The following is a 22,896-nucleotide window of genomic DNA, read 5'->3' on the forward strand; positions in this document are numbered from 1 at the left end:
CCGCACAGGTTCTCATTCCACTCTACTTCCATGGTCTCTATCTGATTTGTTGTTCATCATAAACTGTTCTCTGGACCTCAGTTCTCTAGAATAAGGGTTCCCAAACACTAGCAATTTTACACTCCAGCCCCAGGGGACATTTGGCAATGTCAAGAGACATTTTTTGGTTGTCAAAACTGGGAGAATGTTACTGGTATCTAGTTGATAGAGGTTAGGGATGCTACTAAATATCCTTCAGCACATAGGCCAGCCCCCACAACAAATAATTATCTGACCCCAAATGTCAGTAGTGCTGAGTTTGAGAAACCCTGTTCTAGCCCTGTTCTTAATGTGTGTTCTGCAAGCAAGCAACATCTGCATTACCTATAATCTTGTTAGATGCGCAGAATTCCAAGCCTTACCTCAGATCTATTATTATAGAATTTGCATCTTAACAAGATTTTTGGGGATTCATATGAGCATTAAAGTTTGAGAAGAACTTCCCTGGAATAATTACTATCTGAATTAGATTTTTACTGCTGCTGTAACAGATTACCACTGACCTAGTATCTTAAAAGATACAAATTTATTATTTTTTAGTCTCAGAAGTCAGAATTCCAAAGCAGGTCTTACTGGATTGAAATAAAGGTATCAACAGTTCTGTGTTTCTTCTGAAAGCTCTAAGGGGAGAATTAGTTTACAGCTTCTGCAGCTTTTAGGGGCTGCCCGCATTCCTTGGATCATGGCCCCATTCTTCTCTTTTCAAAGACTACAATGTAAAGCTGAGTCTTTCTCATACAATGAAAGTCTTCTTCTGCAACAACAGAAGAATAGAGGGATTATGACTTGTGCTGATGAGGGAGCATGCTCCTTTTAGCTTCCAGAGAGCTGAATAACAACAATGATAATAAAATGATGATCATACTAATTTCAAATATATCATGATATGATTATTTTCCCCTCGTACTTGGTATCTGTTCATCTTGTCTTTTAGTCCCTGACAGTACTGCTCTCCCCCAATCCAGAAGCAGGTTCTCACTTCAGATCTAATCCATACCCCAACTGAGCTTAGAGCATATAGTCTGCATAGCACACAAGAAGATCACAGGATTTAAATCAGGTACCCTGATGATGCTTATCTTGAGGGCTGCTCTAAAGGTCTATTGGGATGATGATATTTTGAAAACATCAGCTTAGGTTGTTTTAATCTGCTAGGCTACTGAAATACAGATACTCTGAAATGGGTTAACTTTACAATGTTCCTATTGTAAAAGTTAACCCATTGTAACTTACAAGCTTACATTTCTGAGGCTGTGAAAATATCCCAATCAAGGCATCATCAGGTGATGCTTTCTCCCTGAAGACCAGCTGCCAGTGATTTTGGTCTCCTTTGTCATATGTCAAGCAATATGGTGGCATCCATTGATCTCCCTCTTCTCTTCCTGATCTTTCAGCTTCTGGCTTCTTTCTCTCTGATTTATATTCTCTTATAAAGAACTACAGTAAAAAGATTAAGACCCACTCTGAGCCATGCCTTAACTGAAATAACCTAATCAAAAGGCTCTATGAACAATAGGTTTCTACCCACAGCAATAGATTTTCTTTAAGAAGATACTTTTCTGGAGTCTATATAGCTTCAAACCATCACATAAGTATTCAATATTGGTTACAATTTCTTTAAATGCTAGTTTCTTGCCTTGTAAGTCCAAGCAGAAATAGAAACAAGTCATATATATTATATTATATTACATATATAATAATATGTGCCATTCTTAATCTTTTAGAATAAGGTAGATTTTCTCTAGAAATGAGGTCAGGGTGTATAGAAGGACTAAGGATTCACCTTAGGAAGTCAGATCTGGGTCTAGCATTGCCTTTGAGTCCCAACTTGGCTTCCTATCCATTGTTAAGGCCCATGATTTTTCCTGAATTCCAAATTCAATACAAAACATCTCTCTTCTCACCCAGCCTAGGTTTCCCAAAGAAAACAAAATGCAAAATGGTACAAATTTACAAGTGTGGCACTGAATAATGAATAGGGAACATGGTGACATACTCAGCAACAAGGCCTGGTGTGTAGACTTCATTTCAGCCAGCAATTTTCTGTAGTGTTATTCACAGATATGCAGTTATTCTTGACATTCCTCACTGTTTACCCTGAAAACTCTTTAGCATAAAGCATCCCACAGCCTACCTGTGATTCAATACATAGGCATGAAAAGGGTCTATCTTATTCAGCAAACCTATTCTCTAAGATTCCTCCATAGAAAATCAAAAGTGCATTGTTGCCTAGGTGTAAATTGGACCAGAAGCCTTTTGGAGTGTTGCTGTTTTTGTGTGTGTGTCTTATGACCATTCATGTGTTTATCTCTAAGCTAGCCTGATACACATTGTGCTGTGTTAGCTAAATGTTAAAGTCACCTCTGAGTCACCCCAATAAGAGTGGTGTTTTTGAGGCAACGTGAACTTTGTGTAAGCTTTATATATAAAATCAATTCTAAGGAGGCACAGGCAGATTCATGCTTTTTGCCAAAAAGGAGAAGAGGGTGTTTATCAGAGTGGCTCATTCTGAGAGAAGCCACTGCTTTTCCACATCTCCATTCTCCCCCCAGGACTGATTACCAAGTAGTAATTGATACCGGGTGTCCACATTTCACAGGATCGTGGAACTCTGAGTGTGAAGGAACCATACAAAGTCCCTGAAAACCCACCCATTTATAGATGATAAAATTGAGACACAAAGAGAGAAATGACTTCCCAAAGGTCAGACAGCCCCCTCTAACAAATCCTCAGGGGGAAAGTCTTGGCTAGCAGGGAAGCTTTGCCTTCCCCTGGTTTGTGTGAAAATCTAACCCATGTCCCCTCCCACAAAAGAGCAAGAGATACCCAGCTTCCTAAACGAGCAGTGTTGATCTCAGATGAACACAAAGCCACTGTTAGATCTGAACTTGGGAAAACATCCCATTTCAAAAAGATGTTAATACAGGATGTTGACCTGGATTAAAAAGGAAAAAAAAAGGTCTCTATGGGTTAGAGGGCTTTCATGTCTAGCCTTTGAGAAAGAAGATGAGCTTGAAAGAATCAGAGTTAAATTACACTATTTCACTGGAATAGAGACTGCATCTATACCTTTTGCCATGTTGGCACAGGAGATGGGGGTAGCTGTTGCATTAATAAAAAGGCCAGTCAAAGACAGACAACTTTAGTGGCAGAGGCAACAGGTTGGAAGAAGACAAATAAACACACTCAGTGGAGAAACTCTTCATTCCTGGCATGTTTGTTTTGAAAATGTCGCAGTACTAGGACATGAAATTCATGAATAATACCCCTTCCTTATTTTGACTCAAAAGTAATAAAGATTTATTACCATCCTACCCAGGGAAACAGTATTGACCCACTGGCTATTTGAGATTTTTAGCATTGTGGGCAAAAATATTTACTGCTTTTAATTACCATAAAGCAGTAAGGATCATGGTTTAATAGATTTTCTTCCATTTCCCTTGCTCTTGATTTGCCATTCTAGATGTAAGAAAGAGGAGGGAAAAGTTATTTCAATGTTAAGTAAAAATTATCAGATAAAGATGATAAATTTAAAAATTGACAAAGGCTTGTATTGGGGAAAGGGGTGGTACAGGGGTAATCTGACCCTGGCTTGCTAACATGACTTTAGCAACTCAGATAATTTCTCTGAATCCCAAGGCCCTAGACTAAAATGACTTGATTAAATAAGAATTACAAAGGTAACCTCAAGAAAAACCACCCATCTAGAAGCTCTTGTGCAGGAGAAAAATGTGGCAGAGCAGGATGCCCCTGAGACTGACTATCTGACCTAAGGAGAGTTTCTTCACTTCTCCAAGCCTCAGTTTTCTTATTTAAGAGTGGGAAGAATAATGCTTCCTCTGCAGGGTCATCATAATGATAAAATGTGATTATAGATTTTTAAAAAATCCTTAGTGAAGTTCTTAGTATATGTTTTTCAGTGAACAATAACCTCTTTTATAATTGAGGATGTAGAATATCAAAAGGTAAATTAAGCAAAGCACTCTTTCTCTCTCCCTAACCCTTACCCGCCTCCCCCCTACCCACAAGGGAGTAGAGAAAGATTCAGATTCCAGGCCAGCCGTTGTTGGGTAGTGCTAATTCCAAGGAAGAGTTGTTAGGTTGGTGGCCCAGTGGGCTAAGATCTCTTTGTCTGGGTCCAACTACTGGGTTTTCTGTGAACAAAAGAAGGAGCTATTTGCAATTCAGGCCACATGTCAACAGCTAACTGGACAGAGAACTCTTCAATGAAAGTGTAAGATAAGTTCTCTTCTTCCATGTTGCCAATAAACAACTGAATTCTGGAAAAGGCTATCGATCCAACATAGAAGAATACAGTATAAATAAAGTTGCTTAGATCCTTAGGTGTAGGAGTCAGAAGGAGGAATATTAGACTCAACTTAAACATCACTCCAAGTTTGGTCCCATTTGTATTCTGGAACCTTGGCTGCTTGCTCAATGGAGAATCCCAGCTGTTACTTCCCTCTCATCTCCTAACCTGCTGCTTCAGCCCCCCTTTGTATGGCCTCCACCACACCCATTCTGATGTGAACTCTCACAATGTAACTGAGCATTTGTCTGCATTTTGGAAGCTACAGCTAACAATGTAGCATACCAAACTGAATTTGCTCCTTCTCTTTTATGGCTTATTTTTCTTTTCCCCTAACTTAGACTGCCTTGAGATTGTACACACTAATACATTGTTAACATGTGAGCTTTGCAGCAGGCTCTGTTTCCTAGGGAACCTGGGCAGTTATAGGAGGTGGCCTTGTCTACTGAGTGCTTTCAGGAAGAAGGAGAATAGAAATGATCGGAACCTGTCCATCAAGGTGATAATAGATGAAACCAATCCATTTATTTCATGAGGGTCTACTTGGTACCAGCCACTTTGCTAAGCACTACACATCTGTGTCGGAGGCAATTGGGACCAGTGGTAAAGAGCAAAGGCTTCAAAGCAGACTGCATGGGCTCCATCATTCAATAACCTTGTACTTTGGACAAGCTTGATTAAATTTTCTGGTTCTCAGTGTCCTCTTCTATATAATTTAGATAATAACAATGTCTACCTTTTATGTCTGTTGTGACAATTAAATGAATATTACATTCAAAACATTTAAAATAGTGCCTGGTCCATAGTAGGACCTTAATAAATGTTAGCTGGTTTTACTATTATTCTAATCTCACTTGGTCTTCACAATACCCCAAGTGATGAAATTCATTATCCATGTGGTTTCATGAGAAAACTGAGGCTTGGTACCTGGTCTGAGGTCACACAAGCAGTAAGAGTAGAGCCAGAATCAATCCATTTGTGTATATTCCAGTCATGCAATAATATGACTATACTATATGTGTATACTATGTACTATGTGCCTAGCACTATCATAGCCTCCAGGGATTCAAGATGTGAAAGATGCAGCCTCTGCCTTAGGGATTTTGCAATGAAAGAGATAGGTCAAGAACAGACAATTATAATAAAAAGTGGAGAGGGAAACAATAGATTTGTGTGCAGGGTATTACGGGGTCATGGAAGAACATCTAATCCAGTCTGGAAGATAGTTGTGGTGGGAGGCTCACAAACACCTCCTGAATCTCAAGGAATAAGTGGGATAATAGTTAGAGGAGATATTTACAGGCAAAGCTAAAACTTAGATGTGTGAAACCATGTGGTTGCTGGAGATTACAGTGGAAAACAGAGGTAAGATTGCTGAAGGTACGGGAAGGACCCAGGGTGAGGGTGGGAGTAGGGCTTGTGGGTCATGCCAAGGACTTTGGACATTATCTTTAGTCAAGCAGGTCCTCTGAAAGGCTGGAGAGCCATGGATCTGGTTTGCACATTGGAGACCACTGTGAAGGCTGTGCAATAATCCTGCTGGGGGCATGGATTAAAGCAAAAAAAGTCTTGTTGAACAGGAAGGTGTCAAAGCAAGAAATCTTTAAGAAGTAACAAGGTTTGGATGTATGGGGTCAGAAAAAGAGGTGGGTAGGTAAGAGAATACTCCTAAGTTCTGGCTTGGGTGATGGTGAAGAGAGCAATGCCTTCAGGTGGGAGAAAGATAAAGAGTTGGAGGATAGGATCAATTCAGTTGGGGGCATGCTGAGTTTGAGACATCTGGTACACAATTCTGACACTGAGGTTGGGGATAAACTGTGGGAAGTCATCAGCTTGTCATTGGAGTCAGCACTGTGGAAGAAGATTAAATTGGTCAAGGGGGTGGTGTAGAGGGAAAAGCAGGATATCAAAAGCAAAACTCAGGTAACTGATGTTAAAGTGGTAGACAGGGGAGAGGAACTGATGGAGGTAGGAGGTAGGAAATGAGGCAAGAGGAGAACAAAAGAAGTTCTGAGTTAAAGAAGATTGGGTGGAGAGTTTCAAAAAGGAGGAGTGATCCAGGATCAAATGCAATGGAGCTTTTATAAGATAAAAAACTGAACATGACCAATGATGATAAGAGTTTACAGAGAGGAGGCAATTGGTGACTATGGAGGGCTGGAAAGGGTCAGAGCCCCACCCTGGCCATGCTTTTTCACTTTGCCAGTCTACATGGGTGCTTTTTACAGAATGTGGGAGCAAGGGATGTTTCTGGAGAAGTTATCAAAAGACCTGAGTCTCATCTCATCCCTCTCACTAATTTCTTGAGGAAAATCCTCTACCTCTGGGTTTCTCAGTCCCTTTATTTGAATAGCAGCAGAAGTATTTTCTTAGAAAGATTGTTTTGATGACCATTGGAATATTCAAGTAAAAGCCTAATAGGAAACTATTGTGTAGGAAGAGTAGACTTGCTCCAGGTCCCATGCTGGGTGGTGGTAGAGTCAAAACTCATGCCCTTTCCATAGCTTCCCCCTTCATGGCCTCAGAACAGACACTAAAGCGTGTCTGCATCGCACACCACTCCAGCATCAGGCCAGGCTTTTCAAATCACGTCCCTCCTTCCCAGGCCCTCTTTCTGGCTCAAAATGTCAGCTTAACTTGAGACTTCACTTTTTTTTTCCACTTTCACTCAAAGCTAAAAATCAGCGATGAAGACAGTATAGATGAGTGATCATTTCTTTGTTCTGCCATCTCCTAATGGTTGACTGTGGGTAAATTTTTATCCTCCTCAAGTCTTAGTCTTCACGTTTGTAAAATGAGAATAAAAGGATATCTATTCATGGGATAATTGTGAGGGTAAAATAAGATAACATTTGTCAGGTTTACTTACAAATTTCTAATCCAGAATCTAGCAATGAGTAGAAGCTGTCATATAAAATGTCTTGATCATTGCTTTCCTCATTCACTGACAAATTCTGGAGCGAAGATGTCCCCAAGCTGATTTTCTAGAAAGGAAACAGCAAAATCACATGCACATTTTCATGTCATTGACCAAAATTAAAGTAGTAATTGTAGATCAGGTAAATATTCCTGGAACTTCTTCCAAACTGGACTTCCCTTCCTGGACTTACCTCTTGCCTTAGGAGGCAACATGCCTTATTTCATGTAGTGCTTGTATTCACAAAATATGTTATATACACACTGAGAATGAAAGAAATCCTTTGTAAGAAAAGGACAATGAAAAGGTTTTGGGCTTCATACCATTTTTAAAAATGGAAATATCTCAGGGTAAACAAAGGATGCTGGTCAAAGTACTAGTAATAGAGGAAAAAATTCTGACAAATTCCCATATTAACTCACCAATTGCTATCAGTGCTGCTGAGATCTTAGATTACACATCACTTAAAGAAATGCAGCAATATAATAGATTGATAGATAGCAGTCATTACATTTAAGAGAGAGAAAGAGTGGGATGAGATATGGGGATTTAAGAATGGAGATCAAAAGCTGATGGAGAGAAAGGGAGAGAGACAGAGAAGAGAGCAGAAGAAGAGAAGAAAAAAGAAGAGATCAAGAGAAAAGCAGAGAAAAAAGGTGGGAGAAAGCAGAAGACAGGGAAAGAGCGAAGCATGAGGAGAGAGGAAGAGAGAATGGGAGAGCAGACACAGGCAGAAAGCAGAGCAAGGAAAGAAAGGAGGGAGTTGAAAAGAAGGGGAGTAGATAGAAAAAGAAAAGATAAGGGAGACCAGGGCTTATTGGCAGAGGGATTCCTATAATAACTGGACCTGCAGTTTGCCTAGTTCATCTTGACTGGAGACTTCAGCAATGATTTTTCAAAGCAAGGGGTCCAGCTATGCTCCTCTGACTTACCAGCTTCCCCCTCTGCCTGCTGAGCAGACAGCAATGCTCTCTGCAGGTTGGAACAGGCAAGAGATATTTCTTTTTTCCTTCCCTAACAATTCACGCCTGGAAATGCTGCTCCTTGCTCATGCCTTTCAATTCTTTGAGAAGAAAGAAAATAATAAGGGTAAAAATGAATTGAGATTATTTTATATATTTACTGAAAATGGCCACGAACAGGAAACTTTTCCAAGCCAGTAGCTCTCTTGTGGGGCTTTACAGTTCTGCATCACCAACTAGCACAACCCAGCGCTGTCTCCTCTATCTTGGGGACCCCTTCAGAGCTTGATGGCGTACCTTTTTTGCAGTGATGACAAAAATAAATCCATTAAATGGATGGACTATTTGCCCGATACCCTTTCAGGCTGTGTAGAGAGCCAGCTGAATAAGCTGGTTCATTTTCTAGAACTTTGACTTTGGTAGACCTGAGCAAGCATTTAACCCAACGAAAGATGAAAGGATTGCAGTTCAGAAAGGCAAAATGCTTTGCTCCAGATCACAGTGTTTGTTGGAAGTAGGTCCAAAGCAATGACCTAGCCAAACTTCTTCCTTGGGCACTGCCCTCTTCTTTGAATCCTGTTGATCAGTCTGTACAACCAAGGACAGCAAAAATTCCTTCTCTTAATGCAGTTATAGCTCGCTTATAAATTGAATGTTTTCCTGTGTGTTAAATGCTTTATAGTTTATTTAATAATGCCTAAATGCACCTTCTCTTCCTATGAAAGCAATTGCTCATATTACTTAATGGCCATTATGGAAAACCCTTTCAAGGCATTCTCTCATTTATCTTTAAAATGTGTACACATATATTTACACACAATTTTCCATATGCCAATCTTTTTCATAGTAAGATGTGTCCATAAATACTGTAGCATGGTGATCTTAAATAAAGGCCACATTTTTACTGCACTCCATCTATTGATAAACGTTTTCACATTCATGTGTTCGTTTTTATACACGCAGGACCCATTTACGATGAAGAAACCCATTTAAGAGATGAAGAAACTGAGACACAGAGAATTTTGGAGGCTTAGCCAAGAACAGAAAGGTGTTTAGAGCTAAAAGGCCAGAAGGTGTGTGGCTTTTTTTTTTTTAAAGGAGGTACCAGAGATTGAACCCGGGACCTCACACATGGGAAGCAGGTGCAAAATTGTTTGAGATACATCTGCTCCTGGTGCATGGCTTTTGAATTGAAGGCAGTGAGAATTACTGATGTTTTGGAAATCAGACTGACCTTGTTTCAGTTCCTCCTCTGGCATCCTTTAACTTTATGACTCTGGTCAAGTTTCTGAGCCTTAGTTTTTCTCATCTGTGAAATGGAGATAATAAGGACTTGGACTTCATAGAGTTGTTGCAGTAATTAAAAGTTCTGAATGCAGGATTTTAACACATAGGAGTGGGTACTCAACACTTTAACTATTATTATTTGGTGAAACTTCCCCTTCCCAGTCAATTTCTCCACTTCATCTTAGACTTGCAGGCAAGACTAAGTTTCTGCCCTTGCAGAGGAAACGTGTTTTTACATTTGATAACGGTTAACCTGCCATTTCATTCTGCAGAAAATAAACCCATCCACTTCTCAGTTTAAAAATGATCACTGCTGATTCATGCCTTTGCCTCATCACTTCTTTAATCCCATTTCCCTTTCAGGGGAATGAATTTTCTGCCAGATAGTCTCTTTTTAAAAAGCTGTTATATTTGTGATTTTTAATTTTTATGTTTCAGCAAAGTCGGGCTCTCCCTTTTAAAGAAACATAAAACATCAGCATCTCTACTTTGTCCTAAGGATAGTTGGGGCACCAAAAATAGTCAGGGAATAAGTTAAAGTTCTGATTTTCCTAGGGATGAATGCCGCCAGAAGCTCTCCTCTGGGTTTTGGGACCTTTGGGAATCAGGAGGGTGCTCACCAGACAGGATGCCTAGAGAGTGATGTTTAGACTGAGCTCTCTCCCTAATTTAGCACTGGACGTGGCAGGACAGGGAGTGTCTTCCTGGTGGGCCTCATTTTCCTTGCTATGAAAAGAGGGAGTGGAATATCTCTCAGATATATTTAGCCTGTGCATTTTGTTACTTCTAGCGCTGAAATCCCATCCAGGCCCAAAGGAATTAATTTTAATGATTGCATTCCAGGCACTGTGTGGCTGTGGGAGGGATCATGGGGTGGGGGTGGGGGCATAGTCAATTCCTTTCAAATCAGTCCACTTGGTGACCCCTACCTCTGCCTGTCAATAAAGTTTCTTCAACCAATCTTAAAGTGGACTGAATTATAAATTAGACATGTCCATATCCAGAGGTACATATTAAGTAGAGAAGTTTTATAGATCATAATTGCATGTGGACAATACTGTGAAAACCAGCTCACCTGCCATTCCACCACCAAAACCCTCTATTACCTGGTACGTCAGCATTTGCACTGTCTGCATTTTGCTTTCATGCAAAAATGAAAAGAAAAAAAGTTAGAACTCAACAAGCTGATACTTTGGATTTATCTTGAGAAAATAGAGACTGTGGTGGTGCTTAGCAATAGACAATAGGAACTGCAAAATTCTGGAGTGTTTTTATGTTTAAGAAAAGACAATGTGAGGAGGTTTGGTTCTACTATTTATCTGCAAAATAAAAGCGTACCATTTCTAATAAGGATGAATCCCTCATAATTTCTTTAAAAATTATGTCATTTTAACATGCATGATTTTTATAGCAACTCCCTGAAGTAGGGAAAGCATTATTATTTTTATTGTACAAATGAGAGAATGAAACGTCACAGAAAAATAACTGCAAGGTTTCCCAGCTCTTTGTGCATATGATTTACTTAATTGCTGTAGTGATCATGTGAAATAAGCATTTTTATCCCCATTTCAAAGAACAGGTAACTGAATCTCAGAGAAGTTAAGAAACAGCCTGAGACAGTAGGATTTTACACTTTGGGTTATTCAGCTTCCCAAGTCTATGTTCTTAACTGCTTTCTTACACTGTTAAGTCACTCATCCAAGATTACTCAGTACCATGACAGAGCTGCAGTTACAGCTCAGATATTCTGGCTCTTGCTACTCTTTAATACTTTGCTCTCTCTCATATATGCATGGCCTCTTTGAAAATCAGTGAGTCATATGTCTTGCTTTGCATTTCTCTATTAACCAGAACTTTTTATTTCGTGGCCATTCCTGATAGCAGAGAGTTTACTTTTAATTTTGCACAAGTCAGTAAAGGCAAAAGGGAATTGAAAGTGAATTACTATTCAGTGTATTGAACGTCTCCCTCCTGGTATGCTGTGGTTCCAGAAATGCAGAATAACTAGGGTAGGAAAAGGACTGGGTAAAACTCATTAATATGCTTAGCTTAGCCAAATTAAAAGGAAAATCTACTTGTATTTCTAGGAGAATGGAGCAGGGGTGGGGATGGGAGCTTTATCCCCACTCCCTTCTCTAGTACCAGGTCCCAGATCACTCTTAAGCATCTCTCCCATTGTTTACTTCTCTCCATTCCTTTTGCCACTTTCCTTGTCTGTGTCCCTATTGTCTCTGACCTGAACCATATAACAGCTTCTGAACTGGCTTCCTTGTACCAGCTTTGCCCCCTTTGACAGATGACTTGCATAGCTACCAGAGTACTTTTCAAAACACTAATTTCTCACTCCTGCTTATATTTCTTTCAAATCTCTCCATTTCTGGCCCAAATCATTATCCTGAATGTATTTTAGGTTGCATTCTCTGGCCCATCTCCCTTTCATCCCACTCTCTTCCCTTTACTCTCTTTCTTGCACCCACTTGATTTCTTATATATCAAGTTTCTTTCTGCCCCAGTGCATTTGCATGGATCTCCCTTTCCCTGTAGCTTTCAGATTCTTCTCTTCCCATCACCTTTTTTCACTCCTAAACCCCCCATGTACATCTTCAGGTCTAGCCATATCTAAGAAGTCTTCAGACTCAAAGTACACATCCCTTACTTAGGGAAGCATTTCTCATCTTTGTGACTGAGCCATACCACCCTGATCCATGTTCGCATACAGCCTCTTCCCTCCTCTGCAATGCTCATCATAATGTAATTGTTTTATTGTGTGTTTAATTATCTGTTTAATTTCTACCATACTCACTAAACTTTAAGTAGGCGGCATCTGCTTTCCCCATGTAAGTACCCCTTGTGTCTGGCATGGAGTTTAATATATACTATCTGCTTGATGATGCGATATTTATCTGTTTGATGAATGAGCAAATAATCAGGGTAATATAGTCTTACCTTCACTTTGGTTAATTTCATTCTAGAACACAGATCATCTGACCTGCCTCTATCAGTCCATCTCCCCTCACTATAACTTCTTCTTTTCCAATACATGCACATTCACTTCCCAGGCCCTAATAATTTGGACTTGGCTTTATCCATCTTAAGGTCGCAATGCAAAAATAACATCACTTTTATTATTTCATCCATTTACTTTCCTTCCCTCTTTTCAACCCCAGTCTTCTCCTTTGCCTAATCATTATTAACACAGTGCATCTGGCCTATAGAGGAGAAAATGTATAATTAAAAAGAGCAGTTCTGCTTGGCAAGTATTTGGACTGACTATCAGATTATTTATGCCTAAATAGTGAATAGACCAAATAGGTCATGTCTACAAAAAAGTGCTGCATTTTGAGGTAGTGCAAACATTTTAAAAAATTTCTAAAAGACAGAATATTCCCTGATTGAATAGTTGCTTTCCTTTTCCTATTTTTTTACATTACAAAGAAAAATTATTTTCAATACATTTCTACCTTCTTAACAGCCAAAAGGTTGTTAAGTAGCTTCACACATTTTTTCCTCTGGGGTGTTCATATCCACCAAAGTTAATGGATGGGAAATTAATGTTTCTCTCCAAATGTTTCCACAATCTCAAAGCAAATAGTTGACTCTGCCAGGATGAGAGTGTAAATCTGCCTTCAGGAAAAGGTTTCCGTCACCATTACCCACATCATTTAGCTTAAATCCAGATACTAGACTAATTATCATGACAATTAAGGAAATGTGACTATAGCTATCTCAAAGCCCATACTAAGCCACACAATTGACCACACCTTTTCATCAATTGTCCATCTTTTTGTTGTTTGTATGCCAGGCAGACATAGTTTCACTTGCATACAACATAATTTGCTTTTTAAGTGGTGCTTTCCAATTGTTTGCTCAGGTCAACACAAATTGAAATATTTCTTGGGCAAGTAAAATGTTTTAATTATGAATCTCTTTCCAAAAAAATAGATTGCAACTAAAGTCCATATATACACAGAATGGATGGACTGTTATCAATTTATTCATTAAGTATCTGTTTATGCTTCTGTTTTCAAAAATCATCATTTAACCATCACTGATTATAAGGATGAGCACATCAACATGTCCCTTGAGTAAAATGCAAGTTATGAGGAGTTTAAAATTTGCAAATAGGTACTGATTTAATAAACCTATAGAAAAGCCATACTCACACAAAGGGTAGTGTGATAGTTTGAGGTTTTTGTGGACCCCAGAAAATTATGTTTTTAAATTAATCTATTTCTGTGGGTTTGAACCTAATGTAGGTGGGGCCTTTTGATTAATTTACTTTAGTTAAAGGTCTTTGATTAGATTACTTAAGTAGGGCATGGCCCAGGGTGGGTCTTGATCTTCTTGCTGGAGTCCTTTATAAACAGGGTGAATTCAGAGAGACAGCAGAGAGAAAAGGCCCAGGAACTCAGAAAGGAACCCATAGAAGTTGAGCAAGAAATCCCTGAGAGGAAGAAGCTGAAGTCCATAGAAGTCAGAATAGAAGATGCCACAGAAGGAACAGCCAAAAGCTTAAAGCAATGGAGCCTGTAGAAGAAGGCAGAGACTGGCAGATGCTACCATTGTGTCCTGCCATATGACAGGAGTCCAGGATCACTGGCAGCCATGTCTTCAGGAAGAGAGCTTCACCGGAAACTTTGATTTGGACATTTTTCTCAGCCTCAGACCTGTATGCTTAGAAGTTGATAAATCCCCATTGGAAAAGCCAACCCATTTCTGATATATTGCCTTGGCAGACTTGAGCAAACCAAAAAGGTAGTAAGGATAATTCAGATGTAATAAGTATTTCTGCTGGAGAAATGTTTTGTGCCCTGCTATTGTGAACTCTAACTAACCACCATCAAGTTTCATTGAGCAGGTAAAGAGCTAACAATAGCCAACATGTAATGGAATTTATTGAGGACCAGACACTATTCTAAAGCTTTAAATGAATTAACATTGCGGTCACCCCTCGGGCTGAAGTGTGGTTTGCTGGCCTGGCAGGGGAGCGGCCGCGGTAGGCCTAATTCCGCTGCCCCCATAATAGGGTGGTTGGTCGGGCCCACCGCCACCCCTGAAGGAAGCTCGGCATGGGCGCAGAGTGCCCTCGGGTCTCCCCTTCTCGGCAGCCATGCTTCCGTGGCCGCCCCTCCTCCCAGATGGCGCCACCCGATGCCTTGTGGGGCGGCACCCTTCTTCTTCCTTCTCCCTGCGCAGGCGCAGGGCAGAAAATTCCAGTCTGCCCTTTTCCCCTCCCCCGACAGCAGCAACAGCCAGGTGTGGGCGGAAAAATCCAGCCCGCCATTTTCCCCTCCCCCGACAGCAGCAACAGCCAGGTGTGGGCGGAAAAATCCAGCCCGCCCTTTTCCCTTCCCCCGACAGCAGCAACAGCCAGGCGTGGGCGGGAAACTCAAGTCTGCCTTCCACCCCAGCAACAGCAGCCACCAATCCCTAAACCCTGCCCCTTCCCCCAGCAACAGCGACAGCCAATCCCTAACCACCACCCCTCCCCCGTCCAGTACCGCCCACTGACCTTTCGCCGGCAACCAGTCAGAACAGGGCGTGGCTTCGACCAATCAGCCTTCCCCAGCCCCTATAAAACTGTTGCCTCTCCCTCAGTAAAGTGGACTTGCGTGTTTACCTTGTCTCCGCGGTAGTTCTTCTGCCGTGTGCCCTCCAGTCCTGAGAGCCCCCGACAAGGGCCTGGCCTCTCTTGTCCCCAGTTTGTCGCCTGCTTCTCCGGGCGACCCCTTCGTCGCCTGCTTCTCCGGGCGACCCCTTCGTCGCCGGCTTCGCCGGGCGACCCCGTCAGCCGAACCGCGCAACCCCTTGTGAGACCGATCCCTCGTCTGCTGCCGGACCGACCCCTCGTCCCAAGTGGGACCGACCCCTCGTCCCAAGCGGGACCGACCCCTCGTCCAGAGCTGGACCGACCCCTCGTCCGCAGCCAGACCCCACCTCTACCGACCGAGCAAGCCGCCGCAGCTGGCGCCCAACATGGGGCAAGGCAACCCCACCACAGCACAACGTGGGGCAGAGCAACCCCACCGCCACCGACTGAGCAAGCTGTCACATAACATATTTAATCCCCATTATAATTCAGAGAAGTAGGTTGCTATTATTCTTTCCATATAATAATTGAAGAAATTGAGGTACAGAGAAATTAAATGACCAAGGCCACACATCTAATTAGTGGCAGATTCAGGGTTCAAATCACTGCAAGATGTCTCTTGAACGTATCTTTTAACCATAAGTCTATAATGTTAGGCAAGCTCCATAAAATTAAAACTTTTAATTGTCCTTGTTGGGGGATCTACCTTCAAGTCTTCCTCCCTTTCCTACCCTAGGGACAGGCTTAGGCCACCTAGAAGGAGCCTAAACATTCTTAGGCTTACTGTAAGCACAGAAGACACCTCTCTTTCTCCTTTAACCAAGCCTGCATTGCTTCTGCCCATCCCTGAGTCAAATGCATCTCCTAAATGAAAGGTGATTCCTGGACCAAAATAAGGCAGCACAAAGAAAAAGAAAGGCCTTTTTCACAGTCCAGAGTTATTTAGAACAACTAATGTGTCTCAGAACTTCTCATGTACTTCTGAGTTTCTTAGCTTATCAGTTACTGTCCCATAGGCTCCCCTCTCTGACTTTGTTGTTCGTGCTTGTGCAAGAAAGGAGACTATGACTTTATTCCATGGGTGAGAGTTCTCTCCTCCTCCTGCTTCTTTTCTGCTTCCTCCTCCCTCATCTACAGACACTGCCCTGAATTTACTTTTTCAATACCTTCTACTAAGGCAGTTAGGATCCTCATCTGTGGCTGCAGACATTGGGAAGTATAGGATTACTTGAAATATTTGCTCGCAGCAGAGCCTAACAGCTCCCACACTACAGAGCCAGACCAAGTTTCAATCCAAATGCATCTCAAGAGAGACGCTTTTTCCAAAATTTCATAAATGAAACCTACCCAGTCCCTTTCCCTAATTCAACCCTCCCCATAAAATACCACCACGACTCTGATAACAAGGGGACAGTGGTGGAAGAAGGAAAATTATTAGGAGAGTTGGGATGATGAATTTAATAACTTAGTACTTCATACCTAGACCTTTTTTATTCTGTTGTGTCTAATGATTTTTTTTTTTTTTGGTTTTTATAAAGGGTATTTATTTGGGGTAGGAGCTTACAGATACCAGGCCATAAAGCATAGTTACTTCCCTCACCAAAGTCTATTTGGAGCAAGATGGCTGCCGACATCTGCGAAGGTTCAGGCTTCCTGGGTTCCTACATTCCTTGGTCTTGCTTTTCTCTGGGTTCAAAGTTTCTTTCTTCCTGGGGCTGGCTTCTCTTGCTTCTGTGAGCTTACTTCCTGGGGCTCCAGCTTAAGACTTCAGCATCAAACTCCAACATCAAAAACCCTCAACTCTGTCCTTTCCCATGCCTTTTTTATTTTATTTTTTTATTTTTTAAAAAAATATTACATTCAAACAATATGAGGTCCCATTCAACCCCACCGCCCCCACCTCCCACTCCCCCCACAGCAACACTCTCTCCCATCATCATGACACATCCATTGCACCTGGTAAGTACATCTCTGAGCATCACTGCACTCCATAGTCAATGGTCCACATCATAGCCCACACTCTCCCAAGTTCCATCCAGTGGGCCCTGGGGGGATCTACAATGTCCCGTAATTGTCCGTGAAGCACCACCCAGGACAACTCCATGTCCCGAAAACACCTCCCCATCTCATCTAATGATTTTTTTAAAGCAATAATAAGATTGCCCTGGCTAACCAAAGCAATTCATTACTTACTTAAAGGGGAAGCAAACTTTCTTCCCCTTTACTATATTTTTATAGTTAACAGGGGTTTACATCTGGCTCCAAGGTTGAAGAGTATGATTATTTAAGAAGTCTAATTTAATTAGGCAAGAAGGGAAGGAAGAATAGAAAGTCTTATGTACATACATGACTAGTCAGAGCCAGAGACAACCCATCCGGCTTTGAGAAGGGGAGCAATTGAATATTCATTCCTCAAGTTATTAAACCTCATTATTACTAACATGGGCCTTTGTAGGATCACTGTTACTATACCTGAAATCCTTCATCATTTGAACCCTTTCTTTTTTTACTTATTTTCTTTTTATTTATTTATTTCTCTTCCCTTCCGCTCCGCCCCACCCAGTTGTCTGCTCTCTGTGTCCATTCGTTGTGTGTTCTTCTGTTTCTGCTTGTGTTCTTGTCAGTGGTACCAGGAATCTGTATCTTTTTGTTGCATCATCTTGCTGTGTCAGCTCTCTGTGTGTGCAGTGCCATTCCTGGGCATGCTGCACTTTTTTCGTGCTGGGCGGCTCTCCTTATGGGGCGCACTCCTTGTGCATGGGGCTCCCCTACGTGGGGGATACCCCTGCATGGCACGGCACTCCTTGTGCACATCAGCTCTGCACATGGACCAGCTCATCACAAGGGTCAGGAGGCCCTGAGTTTGAACCCTGGACCTCCCATGAGGTAGGTGGACGCTCTATCCGTTGAGCAAATCTGCTTCCCTGAACCCTTTCTTGATTGCAAGGTTTTCTCATTCTCATTAATGGTATCAACAAATATGAAGATATTTAACAGGCTATTCATATTTACCAATATGTATTGAGCACCTACTAAGCAAAAAGCATTATATTAGGCAGTGAGGTAATTTGGAGATGGTTATCATATGCTTACTGTATTTAAGTCCAGTAAGGAATATAAAACAACTATCATAAATATGTAGTCAACAAAGTAAAATGTAATTAATGCCAAATGAAAAGTGTGTATAAACATCATGTAAATTTTTAATAAAAGGAGATCTTATCTAGCCAGGAAATCATGGATATAATAATGAAAGAGGTAGTTTTTGAGCTGCGATATAAAACATGGATTTGGAGATGTGAAAGACATCCCTGGCAGAACAAAACTTTATGAACAAGCCTAATATTAGGAAATTCAGGATTTAGGGTAGTATTCACTATAATTTCAATGAAATAGAGTGAGAGACTAGATTGGAAGTGTAGATTAGGGCTAGTTAACAGAAAGCTATGAATGTTAAGTTAAAAATTTTTGACTTTATTCTGCAGTCAGTGGGACTCTAATAGAAATTTTGGAAAAGCTGTATGAAGAGATCAATCTGGCAGTACTGCTTAACGTGGATTAGGAAAGAAAGTCTGGATGGGAAAGGGAAGGAAACTAATATTTTGAAGCCCTGTTGTGTGCCAGAGTTTGGCTAATCATTTTTCATATGTCAACTCATTTCATTCTCACAACATATCTATGACAGTTTTATTCCCATCCTCATTTTCAGGTCAGAATTCACAAGTGGTAGCAAGTGTAAGAACCAATGTTAAAACCCATTTTGGTGGGGTTTCTTGACTTCAGTTGCATCTGTTCCATGGATTTACTGCAAAAGAATGGGCAAAAGGCAAGAGGGGCTGGCCCCTGGGGTAGAGTAGAAGCATTGAGATGGCATAGGACTCCTCTTCTGTTAAGAAGAAATGCTCTCTGGCCTTGGAACCAGATACAACTCCCAGTGAACAATAAAATATGATAAAGGGGAAGTATGTTTTCTTTCTCCCACGGAGAATAAAATCTAAGTAAATAATAGATTGTTTTAGTTAGCATGGGCAGTCCTATTATGAGATTGCATAAAAAGGACTTGACACTAATTTGGATGTGAGGAAAAGAAGTAAAGAATAACTTTTGGGCACTAAACTGCATTTATTCACCAGATAAAATCACACACACACAGAACATAAATGAGGGACAGGAGAAAGATGTGCAGTTTTTTGAAGGGAGTGTAAGTACTGTTTTAGACATATTTGAGGGACTGACCACATCCAGTAGAAGACATTCAGCAGGTAGTTGGAAATGTAACAATTGAACTTATAAGGATGGCCAGAGTTAGAAAAGTAAAGTTCCCTGTAATTAACACAGAGGTGATGATGGAAACCATGGAACGGGAAGAGGTTTCCAAAGAAAAGAGAACTTAGAAAAATAGGGAAAATAATATGCTTCATGGGGAAATGAATGTAGGGGTAAAAAATAAGTCAAAGAGAAATAAAGGAATTAAGGAAGGAGTGGGAAAGAGGCTGGGGGTTAACAATAGTATATTATAATAGGAAAAAAAAAGCTAAAGGGGAAAAATCCATTATAAGGGGCATGACGATTAGTGTCAGTTTCAGAAAGGTCACTTGAATACTGAAAAAAATCCTTTTTGATGTTGCAACTGGATGATTTCTGAAGAAGCAGTTACAGTGTTCCACCGTGTCATTAGCAATCCCTGTTTCTGGAGGGCAAATATAATAAAATACTTTACAAAACTTTGTATTAAAATGCACTAATTGCTTAGCAGGGATTTCAAGACTGCCATGCAATGGACTTCAAATACTAGCCAAATTTCTATTGGAAAGAGATAGCACTGCATTCATTTTAGACACTCCTGATGGAAGGCCAGCTGTTGTCCATGGTGCTAAAAGAGTCATCTGGTATGATAATATTGCAGCAATATGACCAGCATAGTTGGAGTGAATTAGGTGTTCCATTACATGCCTCTATTTGGGGGATTTATTTTTTGCTGAGATGAGATTTTTCACATATACTTCCCATCTGGAAGGTTTTTTCAAACTCCCCGATGGTCAGAGTCTAGAAAACAATTGCTTTCAAAAAAAAAAAAGAAATCCCTTGAAACATGGGTATTAGAAATCAAGGTGAGGGAAAAACAGAAAATGGGAGACATGTTGAAAAGGTTATACGAGTCTTCCTTCTTTCAAAATATCAGAAACTATAAACTCTCTCCTCAGTACTCAGTTCTAACCCTCCCAGTAGAATTCTCAAAGTTTAAATAATTTGAATTATATGGAATTCAAGTATTTTACTGAAGGCCACAATGAAAAAGTGAAAAAGAAGTATAAATTCACTGTTATGACTGAGCCTAAAAATTAAAATGGTTGCTAATGGGGTCATTGTTGTATTTCTTGCATGTTTTCCATAAAATGCATTTTGAGTCTCTAGAAAAAAAACAGGTGATGCAGCAACATTATTCCCATAATATTCCTGATGAAATCAATAAAGCTAATATTCAAGGTTACATAGGTAGGATGTGTTTGTAAGAGTTGCCAAATGAACTTGTAAATTTGGATTGAGTTGATTAAAAACACTTTTTCTCTTCAAAATGTCAGCAATTTGACTGATTGGATGACAAAATAAATTGGGAAAAAAAGAGTCAACTCTATCATGAAATTCTTCCCCAACAACATGTAATCAGCAAGTCCATGATGTGTGCATGATCGCAGGAAAGGGAGAAATAAAGTTCATTATGAATAATTAAAGGACCTATTCTTGGTATATCCAGGAAGGGAGATGTACAGGGAGCACCAGGGCCACTTACCATCAGTCAGTCAGTGATGAACACTAGCTGTTTAGGATGCTGTGAGGAACTCTAGTAAGAAAAAACAGACATGGCTGTTTAGGAAGACAACCATTTAACATTATTAAATTATTAGAAATGTTTACATAAATAGTTTCCACAGTAGAGGGGCATTATAGGGTATTATGGAGGCATATAAAGAGTCAATGCTATATTATACAGATTCTAGGGAGACTTCTCTGGGAAAGTGATGTCTAAACAAAGACTTGAAGGGAACAGAAGGCGACCAAAGAAATAATATTTCAGGCAGAAAGAACATCATCACATATGGAAACATGGAGGCATTGAGCATATGCATTTAAGGAACAGGAAAATAAAGGGCCATTGTGGCTGAAGAGCAGGGTGTAAATGAGCAGGAAGTGTGAAATGATTCAAGAAAGGTAAGGGTGCACAGCACGCCAGTCTTTCTTAAGATGACATACAAGATATTAGTCTTTATGCTGTATGGGAAACCTTTGAAGGGTTTATTAGTCAGAGTTTGATCAGAGAAGCAGAATATTTATTATAGGGGCTTGACTTTATGTGGTTGTGGGAGCCAAACAGTTGAAGTGAGGCTATTGCTTCATTGTCTGCGGCTGGAACCTGAAGTCAGCAGGGCAGGCTATTGAGAAGAAAAGATGGGCATGCAGTGAGGGAAGCAAGAACAAACTGAAAGCTTTGGGGCAGAGCAGGAACTCATGAGGATAGCCCAGGACCCTTGTCAGTCTCTCACTGCCTCCAACTTTCAACCTTGAAGATTGGGGGTTTTCTAGCAGGAGGAGCTGGCATCCTTTGTTGGAGCCAAACACATACCTGGCTCAAGAATGGGAGAAGCCGAAGGAGGAGATCCACAGAAACTGGAGGAGTTTGCTGGCCTAGAGGCAGTCCCACACCAACCAGCTGAGCTGTACATAAGCATAGGAGGCATTTGCTGCACCTTGGGCCCTGTGGTGACCTTCCAAACATAAAATGAATATGGATGCTTCCTCACTCCTTCCTTCTACACCATGCAAATGATTCTTCTGGCTCACACTGAAGTATTCAGGAAGGGAATTTTGAGAAATGTAGTGCAACTTCAGTTAAGTTTACAAAATAAGAAATCTATTACAAAGCAGTTTAAGAAGAGGTGTGTCATTATCAGAACTGAGTGTCAGTTCTGGTAGTATGGATAAAAGGTCAGAGTGGGTCACAATTAGGCATGTCCAATCTTCCAACAGGAGAATGTATAAGGTTGGCATTATATGGAGTGATTTAGTATAATGTAATAACGGCAGAGTTAGAACCACAAGTAGAGTGTTTTAGTCAGATATAACAGTTAGGAAATGCCCCCTTCCTGAGAAATATTGAAGCAGGGAGAATTCAGCCTTCTTTCAAAATGTTTCAAGGTCATTCCTGAATTGCATATTTGGGCTAAATGACTGCCAGGTTGTTTTCTAACTTAGAGTCTGTAGCTAATTTTCTTAAGGAAATTTTACATTCTGTAAAGAGGCAAGACAGTTACACTGAAAATAACACAATTTTAGATAGAACATTTTAAAGAGTTAGGTTGTGGGGCAGAAAAAGAGAAAAATAGGTGCTGTGGAAGGTGAGAAAGCTGAGATATGTGTCTGAGAAGGAGCAATTTCAGGGCTTCAGTGCAGAGGTGGAACCCAGTTGAGCATTGGAATATAAGTAGGTCCTTGTTAGGTGGAAATTCTGAAATGACAATTCCAAACACATCATTCTTCAGCTTAATTGCTTTAAATGCTCCAAGGATAAAATCCAAAATCATTAACATGGTCTGTAAGGCCTGGCTGTATCTTCCACTTCTAGCCTCAGCTTTTGCCTGCTGTTAATGCTATGCCGACTTTCTCTTATTTTTCAAAGTTGTCAAAATCCCTCACACTCTAGAGCTTTATTACATGCTGCTATAGTGATCTAGACTGTTGTTGACCCCAGTCTTTACACCTGCATCCACTCATGCTTAATATCGAATTCAAAATC

The sequence above is a fragment of the Dasypus novemcinctus genome, chromosome 8 (assembly GCF_030445035.2).
Source record: "Dasypus novemcinctus isolate mDasNov1 chromosome 8, mDasNov1.1.hap2, whole genome shotgun sequence".
Taxonomy (NCBI): domain Eukaryota; kingdom Metazoa; phylum Chordata; class Mammalia; order Cingulata; family Dasypodidae; genus Dasypus; species Dasypus novemcinctus.